A 12,544-nucleotide genomic window follows, 5' to 3' on the forward strand; every position below is an offset into this window, starting at 1 on the left:
CACTGTTAGAAGCAGAGAAAACCCCTGCCCTACAAGAAAATTCATTCTATGGTTTCTTGGGTGGGTCAGTGGATCTTTTGTCCAGAGGAATCATTATTGAGGCCTCACCTTTTGCAATTATAATTTAACAGCTCATATTACAGGTTAAGCTCCTGACTGAATGAATTGCAAAATGCTCCAATTACTTGAAACAATTACACACCGGAGCCAATATCCTTCCTTAAATTGCTGGGGAGAATCGTATTCTGAATTCAATCCAATCATCGCCTCCATACTGGAACACCCAATAAACCCCGATGGCTCTGGATCAAGACAGTCTTTCTCATTGTCCATTAACCCTGCTCACTAGAGTCACCTCTGACCCAAGGGAGAGTATAAAACAGTCACGTGGGTGTCGGCGGGCCGTCTGTAGTATAAACAGGAGTGCCCCACGCAGAGCAAGTCCAGACTTTTCCCTGGCAATTAAGACTTTTTATGCTCTCCCTTCCAGCTTTGCCTAACCAAGTTCACTCATCCTTACGCCTTAAGGTCAAGCCCATCTGCTCCGGGAAGCCTGCCATCCTGGGTGGGGCTGAGCGCCTATATGAACACTTTCTCAGTGTGCCAAGTCTACGGAATACTTGGCCACCAGTTAAATAAACGAACAAAGGAGTTAAACCGAAGAGGTTAAGATCAGAAATACCAAAACTGGCACCAAATGCTGTCTGATTGGTTAAGGCTATTGGATGGCAGGTGCATTTTAGCCTCATTTTTTTTTTTTTAATTCATTTGACAAATAGTTACCCACACTTTGTTAATGTGCCAGGCTCTCTGTGGGTGCAGGCCCCAGCATCTCTCTCTCTCTCTCTCTCTCTCTCTCTCTCTCTCTCACACACACACACACACACACACACACAAACACACACACAATTTTCCCCTGGAAAATTCGAAAATGCATCTTCACAGGAATTCTCATAGCAGTAAAAATTCTCCAGAAAGGAACGAGAGAGAAGCCTGATCCTGCTTAGCTCTCCGCAGACAGCTAAGGCAAGCCTTAATACGCGGTTTCCTAGAGGTCTAAATTCTGGACACAGGTGTGAAAATGGACACTGTGCCAGGCTTCTGGAGATGGCTAGAAGGACAGGCTTCTGGACTCTCCCCAGCTGCCCTCTACTCACTCCAACTGTGGTCAGACAGGCTGGCCGGGTGGGCAATGCCCTAGGCAGTGGGTATGTCCTATTGGCAGCTGAGGTCCAGGCTGGGAGCCGCCATCCAGGCCCACCACAAGAAGATCTTTCTGCTCAGCCAGCTTTTATGTGGCTGTTTAGGGAGAGGAAAAAAAAAAAAAAAAGGCCAAGGAAAGCAGGGTATTGAATGATCAATGGACTGTGTGTGTGTGTTTCTCTTGCTCCTGTGGATTTTTCAGTTGAAAAGAAGAGGCTTATCTCTCATTTTTAATTGATTTTAATGCGGCTCAGCCAGGCTAGATCAGATCTCAAGTCCTCCTGGACTCCGAAATGAATGGTGTGAGGAGCTGCCTGCATGTTAACGAGAGGCCGAGAGCAAGTGGAGAAGGTAATGAGGACACTGTGTGCCTGTGACGTCCTCGGCAGGCTTTGGGGCTGACCTGACAAGGTGGAACCATCTACAGAGTTCAAGGGTGGTATGGATATGGGAATGGGGGTAGTTTGTTTTCCAGATGATGCTTGGGGATATAAATATGCACTTTTAATTACAGCGTGGAGGGCTTCCAGCCCAATCCAAGGGTTGGGACTCCAGGTAGCCTACCTCCCCAAACAGATGCTTACCCGCCTCCTGCCAATTCCCCAGGCTTCTACCTCCTCAGAAAATCCTTGGTACCTTTGCAATTTTTAACTGTAGCATAGTCAGTACCTTTTGACATTAAGGATTCTCTTCTCACTTCCTGTCTTGCCCCTGTTCCCCACCACCGCTTCCCCCAAACCTCTCTGTGTGACCTTGGACCCGTTGCCAACACCCGCAGGTCCTCAGCATTCTCCTCTCAAATGGGGATAACAGCATCGACCACAGGGCATTATTTTGAAGGGGCAGAGAAGATAATGGCGGTAAAGCATCCAGTTGTGCTCAGAGCAGAAAATACTCAAGAGTTATTTCTTTTCCACCTAACTTCCCTCTCCACCAAGACAATCGAATCAAGAGATGTGAGCAAAATAACTAGAAATGGGAAGAGGCCTGAAATGGCATTCCATGGGGATGGACTCAAGCTCTGTTGTAGCCACACGGTAAGATACTTAACTGATGAATGCCCTATCTTGTTTTCTTGGCTGGAAAGAGATAATAGGGACCTTAGAGGTTCTCAAGCTTACCTGCTAGAGAAGAAACACCCAAAGAGGTTTGAAAAAGCCAGCGCTGGGGCTCATGATCCAGGGTCGACTCAACTTACCCGGGATGGGCAAGGTGTTGATAGAGTTTGGAATGCTGTAGAGGTCAGTGAGTTTAGGATGGACGTGGAGATCTTATTCCACTGAGTAGGGGCCCCTTCTAAGAGTTCAGCTACTTATTTGATGGTCTGCTGTGGCTACTTCCTGTGGCCACCACAGGGTCCCCATAAGCCCAGGTGGCAGATAGGTGGGTGGAGGAGGGGGCATCTGTCTCCCCATGATCCTCAGTCCCCATGTCCTTCCTATCTCTCAAAGCGGAGAGCTGGTACAGCCGCATATTAACTACATGCTCCTAGTTTTCTCATGTGGATGCAAACATGCAAGGCTGGTTTCCCAATCGGCACACACTCTGAAACACCCTTTCCCACAGACGCCACAACCCTCTAATCTTCCCGTATATGTACAAATGTGGTCCAAGCCAGACTGACTGAAACACACGTGTTTACATACTGTCAGGACCCGTGAATGGTCTGAGATTCCTCACTGCTTGAAAGCTGATGGCTAGCCTGCCATGCTTTCTGTGTGTGGGAGGAGCCTAGCATTCACATTACCTAGCTCTTTTCCTTTTATCCACTTAGGAAAATTCTTTGGGTATCATGCAATGGGTTCCCCACTCTTAAGAAACCCACATTCACACCCACAGTAGAGAAGTGGAAACTCAATTTGCCAGCCCCCTTCCACACCCCACACCTTCACACTTACCTGATCACCCATCCAGACCCTTCCCTTCCCTCAGTTCCCTTGTAAGGCTTTAAAATCTATTACGACCGCGTGTTCGAGGTCAAAGTACTGAGGCAGATGTAAAACAGAGATGAAGAGTAAGGAATGGCAGTAAGTACATTCATGCTCTTGACTCTGTGCAGTCCCACCGCCCAGAGGAAACCAATGTAACCATTTCTCTTTACTGTCCGGTGGTTAGCACCGCAGTTCAAAAATAAGCCCAGACCTTTCTTTCATGGCTTATTAACTTTGGGCAGTACCGATTGACTTCCTGCCGTGAAAAGCGATCCATTTCCTATACTTCTTCCTCCCTTGGCTTTCTCCTTCTTTCTTAGTTTTGTTAGATTGTCTTTAGTTCTTCTATTAGTCGTCCTTATAACATTAAGTAATTTGCTTAAACCCTAACATGTTTTGTTCCATCAGCTTTGCACAGGGCCTCTGGGCTGCCCGCTCCGTAAAGAGAGGAAAATGGTGTCTGTTCCTTTGCTTCTCCTCCTCCAGCTTCCAGCCCTATGTTCTGACTCATCTTACGCGATCAAGTTCTTTAACTTTATCAAGTACACTATCAAGTTCTTTCATTCTATCAGCTGCTTTTGTTGATCAAGGTGACAACATTAAATGGCTCGTTGGCAACTATGACTTCTGGGCTTTCTCTGTCGGTTGATTTCAATGTAGACTTACAATATGATGATTACGTAAACATCATCCAAGTTGGTACCTTAGAGAAGGAATCATATTCCCAAGTCACAAAACCTAGGCTATTTGAAGAAAACAGATGTGAATGTTGGGATCAGAGAGTCTCTGACTTCACGTACCGTCGGTTTCTCAAACCCTTTCGATGCTGCACGTCCGCTGGCCGCATGTGTATTTGCACCTTGACCTCTTGCCTAGGTTTTTCCTTTTCGTTCTGCCTCTTTTCTCATTCATTAAAAGAAACACACACTTCCTTTTCTTTCCCCTTAAAGCCCGTCAAATTTTTGATCATACTATTTGTGAAAAGCTCTACATTGGACCAATGGCTTTCCGGGGGCCAGTGAGCCCCCTGGCTGAGATTTCTTTTAGGACTTTGTTCCACGTTTCTTCTATCCCACCTTCTTCTTTTTCAGTTTCCCTTTTCATTTTGCTTGTAGTACATCCTCCAACAATCTTTGTCTGGAAGGGCATTTAATTGACAGTTTGTTTAGTTATAGGATTGAAGGTTCAAAGTCATTTTCCCTCCGAATCCCTTGGCTTCTAGCATCTGTGCCCTTGATGCAAATTCTTTGGCTAATCTGGTTCCCACGTCCTGCAGGTGGACTGTTCTTTCGCTCTCCGGGACCTAGACTCATCACCGGCTTTCTGAACCGTCACGAGGCTATTCCAGGGTATCCTGCCGTCAGACTGAAGATCGGTCTTCAAGCCAGGACATTTTCTTCACTTTCTTCGTTTCTCACGTTCCCGGGACGCGGATAGATGAGGGCCTGCCTGGCCCTCTGGGGAGTCTCCTCCGCTCGTCTCTCCTGGGCCACTTTCAGGGTGCGACTTTCTTGCTCTGGTTCATTTGTCAGTTCCGTATAATCTTCTCCCCGTTTTCCAGAAAGTCAACACAATCTCTCGGCACTCATGAGCTCTTCGTCATGATGAAAGAGATTCTCCACGCTTCTACAATTTAACAGACGTTTTTGGTGGGATGGGGAAGGGAGGGAGAAAAGTCATGTTTTCTGAAACTGAACGCTCCCCTCTGGAAGGTGTGGGTCCTTCTGAGAAAGGCTTGGAAAGAGCAGAGAGAGGTGGGGTGGGCGCTGTGCGTGCGCACACGCGTGCACACACACACACACACACACACACCCACACACGGTTTATGGACTGAACGAGCCCCCCCTAAATTCACATGTTGAAGCCCTAACCTCCAGTGTGATGGTATTAGGAGGTGGGCCTTTGGGAGCCACCCTCAGACTTCCCCCTCCCCGACACACACCAGGACTGTGACCCCCTCCTCACCTCCGACACACACACAGCAGAACTGAGGAATCTTCTCCACTTCCCACAGTGATTTCAAAAGATGCTGATCTTGTCAGCTGCGTTAATGATTCACAGCCCAGGAGACGCCAACCTTCCTAAAAATATCAGAACCCTCAGTGCAGAGGGAAGCTTCAAAGGCGTGTACATCCTGATGGAGCCAGCCTGCCTTGCCCTGGCCGCTGAGGCCACCACTTTCACCCACTCTGCCCCCACGGTCCCATCCCTGCCTACTCTGCCCCAGAAGCCCGAATTAATGGGTGCAAAGCCAACTCTGAGGAGCTTTCAGGTCACTCCCATTATAGATGGGAAAACTGAGGCCTAGAGGGGGGCCTCCTGGTTTTCAGTGAGGGGTTCTGCAGGGTGCTGCCTCTGTTGTCAGCAGCCAGCTCGGAGTGGGGAGGACTCCTATAGAAAGGGACTCCTTCCTATAGGGCCCCAGCTAGGCTGGGCTGGGTCCTGGAATGAGCCCTGGTCTAATGGGGCCTCAGCCACCCCACAAAGTCTAAAACAGCTCCTCTAGGCAAAAGGGATGCACCAGAAATAGGTGGGGGTAGGAGGAGGTTGCACCGGGTCCCCAAGCCCAGGTGTAGCTGCCCTCCTACAGCAGGTTTATGCTTCTCAAGCAGGAAAGACTAGGAATGGCCCCCAGGATGGCGAGTGATGGGGCTGGACTTAGTTCTGCTTCAGAAAGAACTAAGTCTATTCCTTTGAAATTCCTGCTCAGGGGGCTTCTTAGCACTCACTTCCAGCCATAAGATCTAGCCAGGTCTCACTAGCAGTCCCAGCCATTTCTCCAAGTATGGCCCAAGGACCAGCAGCAGCAGCAGCAGCAGCTGAGAGCTTTTTGGAGATGCAGACCTGCAGGCCCCACCCCAGACCAGCTGGATCAGGTCCTCAAGTAGTTCTTACGCCCATCAGAGTTGGAGAAGCATTGGCCTCTGGAACCACTGAGCATCAGGTCTCACCGGCAGTGACACCTGTGATTAATTGCACCTGTGCAATATTATTAGTTAGCTGGGAGGGGAGCAGGAAGGACTGGAGCTGCAGAGGAGGGACCCCCTAGGATTGCAAATCCACATGGAAAGTAGAAACTCAGCCCCTCCTTGCTGGAGGAGCGAGGCTCATAGAAAGACTGAATCTGGGGACAATAAAGGGTGTGAGACTTTGTCCTGCCTTCTTCCGGAGGCTGGAGTTCTTCTGCAATCTGACTGTTCTGGCTTGGGCTCCCACCATGATGGGGAACTCACCACCTCTCAGACAGTCCATTGCAGGGTGGGCCACTGGACTCTGGCAAGGCCTCCCTCACACGGACCCGACCTGCCTCTGTGGCCCCATCTGGCTCACTCTCTAGCCCTTGGCCCCCTTTTCGCTGCTAGCAGCCGGATCTGTCTCTCCTTTGATCCTCGACACCCTGCCACTTTATTCTTTCTCTGCTTCCAGAAATAGGCTTTCTATTTGCGTGCGGAGAGTCATTTCATGGGACTCTTTTCACCGAGTGTGGAGGTGCTAAAGAGGCCTCTGTGGAGGCAGAACTTCTACCCTGAAGATTCACCGCACTGGCCTCATTTCATCCCTTCCTCTGGCCATTAGACGAGTGGGCACCAGGCGGGTCTGGCACTGGGAAGTGGCGCTTCCACAGGCCTGTCTAGGCTGCAGACACTGTGGGGCATGTCGAGTGCAGAGGTGCTTGACACGTTGGTCGGCTTGCACAATACCACACCTGCTACGGGCAGGGACCAGGGGAACCTCAGGAAACTGAAGGAGCATGTCCCAGTGAGTCTCCAACTTCTGCCCCTGTCCGAGCTCTCTGTGGAGCTCCAGACCAGCTCTGCTCCTGCCCACTGGCCCCCTCCAGCTGCCCACAGGCCTCAAACTCACACCTTCTAGAGCTGAACTCATTGTCTCGGGCCCCGGCTCTGCGCTGTCTCATCCCCCTGAGTGGTACCATTATTCCCCAGGGTCCAAGCCACACACCAGGGTCACCTTGAGCTCTGCCCTCCCCGCTCCCCTTTATCTCCTCCATGCCGCCCATGCAGTTCTATAAATTCCAGGACTCTGAGATTAGTTCTGCCAATTCCACTTCCTACATGTCTTTATTCTCTGTCCTCTCCTCTCCGTCCCCATTGCCAGTGACCCAATCCCAGCCCTTGAACTTCTCATCTGTTGCCTCCTAGTTGGTCCTATACCTCTGGTCTTTCCTACAATCTACCATCCCCATGAATAGCAGAGAGATCTTTCTGAAACAGAAATATGGTCACAGAAACCTGCTTATCTGAAATGCTTCAAACCTCAGGCTTGTGGCATCGAATCCAGACTCTGTCGTGGGACCCACAAGGGTCTCAGGAAAGAGTTTGGTGGGTAGCGGAGCACTATGGGCTTTGAGGCCAGACTTGTTTGGGTCCAAGTCTTAAGCTTCTCTGCACATCTTCCTTATCCTTCTTCGCATCTCTGTTTCCCCTCTCCACGTGGCTTTCATCATCCCCTTTAAATCTCTCGCCGTCCCCAGAGTCCCACCATCCTGCCCACACACTGATTGCGCTTGCCTATGTTAGGGGCCAGGCCCTCTGGTGCTTTTTGAGTCTTGCAATGTCCTTGGCTATGGAGTTGAAGGCTGATGGATCTTCTGCCCAGTCAGTGCTACTGTGGAGCTGGAGAGTGCTTCCCCAGCTTCCTGGAGGAGGCGGACAACAATGCTTACGGAATGTGGCTGGTTCTCCTCTAGCTTCTTAAAGTTAAACCAATTGCCCCTGAGTCTCAGTCAGCTTGGGCTGCCATAAAACCACACCATAGACCGGGTGGCTCGAATGACAGGAATTTATTTCCTCACAGTTCTGAAGGCTGCAAGTTTCAGATCAAGTGCTGGCTTCTGGGGAGAGCCCTCTTTCTGGCTGCCTTCTTGCTGTGTTCTCACAGGGCAGAGAGTGAGCTCCAGCAAGCCCTCTGGTGTCACTTCTTATAATGACACTAATCCCATTGGATTAGCTCCCCTCCCCTTATGGCTTCAATTAACCTTAAATCCTTATGGTGGTGAATTCTCAAGTGCGTCGTGTCCAGCATGGTGTGCAGACAGCCTAACGTGGCTATTCCCAGTCGGTGGCCAGTTCTTACTGCTACATACAGCACTCTTTGGGGGCACATCTCCAGTGTCTTGTATAGCTGAGTGTAGTACTCATACCCAGCTGGCTCCTGAGACTCTAGTGAACTCTGAATCTGCAGAGCTACAGCATCCAAGGAGTGACAGAGGTAAGGCCAGGGGCCCAGGTGCCTGCTGGTATGCAGTACTATGCAGAGGGAAAAACACAGGCCTCAGAGCCCAAAGACATTGTTCTGGCCCCGCCCTGTAACTGACTCACTGAGGAACCTCAGGCAGGTTCTGATCCCTCTCTGAACCTTTCCCCCACCTACACAATGACAACCTCTGCGGGCCCTCTGAGCTGGGTTACTCTAGACCTGTGCTGACAAATGGCAGCCGCGAGGAATCTGTGTTTTAACAGGCCCTCCGAGTGGGTCATACACTTGACCCCGGCAGGCATCTTCGGCCTAGGACACGCAAAAAAATGGGCAGCAGTGGGCACCAGCCCGCTGGGACCCTCCCAGAACCCCCTGCAGCTAGAGCACGTCCATACCGTCTGCAGTCATCCCGTCGGAAGATGAACGTGAGGCCTCTGACCCTGCTCCACCTGCATGGAGCAAGACCCTATGAGGACAAGCCAAAGCCACCAAGCAGGCCAAAGCAGGAAGGGTTTTGTCACTCCTCTCAGGATGTAGAGGGAGAGAAGGTAGCCCAGAAAGAGACGTGCTGGAGGCCACGTGGTAAGCTGGACGCAGAGCCCCAGTTTGCACTAGGGTGCTCGGCCTCAAAAGCAGGGCTTCTATGGAAAAGTAGGAGCAGCGTTGTCTGTCAGTGGGAGCTCTGTGCAAGCTCCTCTGCAGGCATTGCCGCTGGGCTCCCGTGGTTATGAGGATCCTATTTGACTAATGAAGAAAGCTTAACAAACTCGCCAAGGTCATGCAGAATAGGAAATGCTCCTGCCGCCCCTCCAGGAAATCTGAGTCCTCAGGGCTAGATGTGGACTGTTTCCCAGGATGGGGACACTCTGCCACTCCCAGGCCACACGCAGCAGCTCTGCCCCATCCCGCTGCTGACTGGAAGCTCACTGGGCAGGGAGGCCTTCCCATGGTGGGCAGACTTATCCTCTCCGTGGTTGAGTTGAAGCTGCTTCCTGTCACTGACTGCCACGTGCCCCTCAACCTCTGTGGCCCCCACCGTGCCTGTGGCGAGCTCTCGGAGAGTCACAGATTGCTCAGGCTGACCTGCTTGGGCAGCCGAGTCCCCTCCTTTCCAGCCCAGCCCCTGCACGGTGCAGGGGTCTGGAGCATGTGGATCAGAGCAGGTGAAGCCCCCAGCTCTCTGCGTTCCTGCCCCAGCTGCCCACGTGTTCTTGGAGCCACACGGGGCCTCATGTACCCTCAGCTCTTGGCCCAGGAAGATGAGGTGGAACGGGGCCCCCCGAACATGCCTGCGCCCCAGCACAGGCACCTTTCCCAGGCTTCCCTTTTCTCTCCCTGGGGGGCCTTCTCCCTGCCCCTTTACCCTGTACAGGCAACGGTGGTTTCTCCTGCTCCATCTCCCTCTCAGAATCTCTGATACCATAGAATTCACAATTATTGGATGCTGGCTTGTGCTGAAAACCGCCCTGGGCACCATCACGTATGTTCATCTAATCCTCTCAATAACATTATCTGGTGAATATTACTAGCTCGTTTTACAGATGACAAAACTAAGACTTGAAGAGCTGACTTCACTGGGAGAAGGCCACCTCCTTAGTCAGTGGCAGTGCTGAAATTCAAACTGTTGTGGGTGACCCCTGGGTTCACATCCTCTCCACAGGTCAAGCCACATCCCACTGAGCTTGCTGATTCTGGAATGAGGGGCAGAAGTGTGGGGCACTTGACCTTACCTTCAACCTGATCCTTACGAGACCGCCTGAGGCCAGGCTCAGCAGAGAGCTGCAAAGGGTGGCAGAAAGGCACCGGCCCCAGGGCCCTCTCTCCCCACCCCGCCCTCACCCCAGACAGTGGGGCCCGCGAAAGGCAGGAGGTGCTGGCAGCCAAACAAGGGGTCTGCAGTCAGTCAGCTGCTTCCTCACTGCACAAAGCCTGACTTCCCCCTAGACAGGGACCTCCGCCACAAGGACCCCAAAGAATGCCTGGAATGTGTGGGGCTAGACGGCCTCCCGCAGACAAGGAGAGGCTGGCTTTGTGCTTAGTTTGCCAGGACGAGACTGATCCCAAGTTAGAAAGGTCACTTCCTGACCTGTGACCCTGCCCTTACCTCCTGTCTCTGGGGGAGGCTGGGCTTCCCTCTTCAGGACCCCAAGTATCCTTTCCATGCCAGTGGGACCGCGCCCCAAGTTTGCGGCAGCTTCGGAAAAGAGAAGAGAGGAGTACCCCACTGACAGACGCTCCCACAAAAGAGCCTCCAAAATGTTGAATTCTACCCTGTATTTTACTTGGCCACCCTTCCCCTGGGTCCTTGAACTCTATCCTGAAGACATGTCCGGGCTCCCCTCCTCAGTCAAAGGCTACAAGGGGGTCCCTGGTGTTCCTTTGCACAGTCAGCCCCAGGGCAGCCACGGATCCAGGCCTCACCTGACCTGCTCCTCCAGGGCTGGTGAGCGGCATCAGCATCAGCCCCTCTCCCCGCCACGCCACGCCTGCTGGCTGCCCCGAGTGTCCCCGGAGCAGATGTCCTCTCGGGGCTTGCATTCTAGTGAGGAGACGGACAAGGAGCCCAAACCTCAGGAAATTATAGAAGGCGAGGCATGTTAAGGAGGGAGGGGAAGTTGGTGCTGGGTGCATGGGGCAGGGGATTGTAATCTTAAGTGTCGGGAGGTCAGGCAGGGAGGTGTTTGAGAGGAGACTTGAAAGAGATGAGCCTGGTGGGGTAGAGCTTTCCAGAAAAAGGATGGCAAGTATGAAGCCCTGCTTGTGCAGGGCCCAGCGGCAGAGCAGAATCGGCAGTGGGAGGCCTCTAGGAGCTGAGGTCAGGAGGTCATGGGGACAGAGTGTGGGCTCGCTCTGGGTGAGATGGGCATCCCTGTAGGGGTTTTGAGCAGAGGAGCCTTGGGTTTAACAGGCACTCTGCTGCCGTGCAGACTAGACAAAGGGCGAGGGAGGAAGCTGCAGCCACATTGGGAGTCTCCAGGCCTGGCTACCCTGCAAGCATCTCTCCTGTCTGTCCCCAGGCCTGGGGCTGGCAGTTGCCAGGGCGACATCCACTCTACACTCAGTGCGACGGGCAAGGCCTTGTGCTGGGGGAAGGACAGGACAGAGAGACCTTGCTTTTCTCAAAGAGTCCCCTGCTGATGGGGAGATAGGACAAGGTGGCCTCTCTCAGCTCTGAGCCCCAGAGCTCAGGGCTGAGACCTCTTTGGGGACACACCGTGGCCTCTTTACACCTGGCTCAGTGCCTGCCTGCCTTAACACCTAAGAAGCCTTCTTGGCTGCTCTAAACCTAAACCCGCAGTTGGGCCTGCAGCCCAGCACCCACCTCCAGGGGCACAGGCACCCACCTCCAGGGGCACAGGAGCTGGGCCAGTGGTTGGGAATCAAGAAGGGCCTCAGGGGCCCAAAGGGCTGGTGGCCAGGAGTGGCATGGTTGGTAGGGTTTTTGGTAGACTTAGAGTCAGGGCCCAGCCTAGCTCTGCTCAGCCCTGCCAGCCTGGGCCTTGCCAAGGGAAGCTGAATGAATGGAAAGAGGTAGAAAGGGGACCTGTGTTTACCCAACCTCAAAGCCAGAGAAACATTTTCATCCTCCTTGTGACTCATTCTTCCTTAGCCGAAAACTTTGTTTTTTCCTTCAAAATCACAGACTTCCACCTTCAGACAATAACGTGTTCTCAGGAAGTTACATGTATTGTTTCTCTGTGCGAGCTGCTGCTGGCGCTGTTTGTTTTTCTGTTATGGGCTCTATGGGCCATGCTGCCTTCAGGCCAGGCTGACTCCTAAATAGCGTGGCCAGATTTGCCAAATAAAAACACAGCACATCCACCTAAATTAGAATCTCAATGAACAACAAATAATTGTTTTAGTCTGAATATGTCCCATGCAATATTTGGGACATACTTAGACTAGAAAAATTATTCATTCAGCTGAAACTCAAATTTAACCTGTGTTTTACTTGGCCATCCTTCTCATAAGCCCACCAACTATGTCATTCCTGGCCACAGCCCCCTGGGTCCCTGAAGCCCCTCTTGAGTCTGCTGACCCTAGAGAGGGCCCGTTATCTTCCAGCCACTGGCCCAACTCTGCCTGTGTCTGAAGTCACAGGCCAGATGGGGGAACGAAGCTTTAAAGAGGCCAAGAAGCCAAACTCAACGCACCCCCTAAACCCTGCCGCATGCCCCATTCCCCCTCACCAC

At 52.1% G+C, this 12,544-nt stretch overlaps 1 long non-coding RNA gene across 1 annotated transcript; it reads right to left on the minus strand.

The window, feature by feature from the left end:
• Window positions 1–3,154: 3,154 nt before the first annotated feature.
• LOC112478467 lies at window positions 3,155–10,164 on the minus strand. The gene is made up of 3 exons (XR_003045839.1): window positions 10,082–10,164; window positions 5,100–5,215; window positions 3,155–4,760 (listed from the first exon to the last, which is right to left on the minus strand). It is a non-coding gene; the product is annotated as an uncharacterized LOC112478467 (long non-coding RNA).
• Between the last annotated feature and the right edge of the window lie 2,380 nt (window positions 10,165–12,544).

The sequence above is a fragment of the Pteropus alecto genome, unplaced genomic scaffold (genome assembly GCF_000325575.1).
Source record: "Pteropus alecto unplaced genomic scaffold, ASM32557v1 scaffold61, whole genome shotgun sequence".
In the NCBI taxonomy this organism is placed as follows: Eukaryota; Metazoa; Chordata; class Mammalia; order Chiroptera; family Pteropodidae; genus Pteropus; species Pteropus alecto.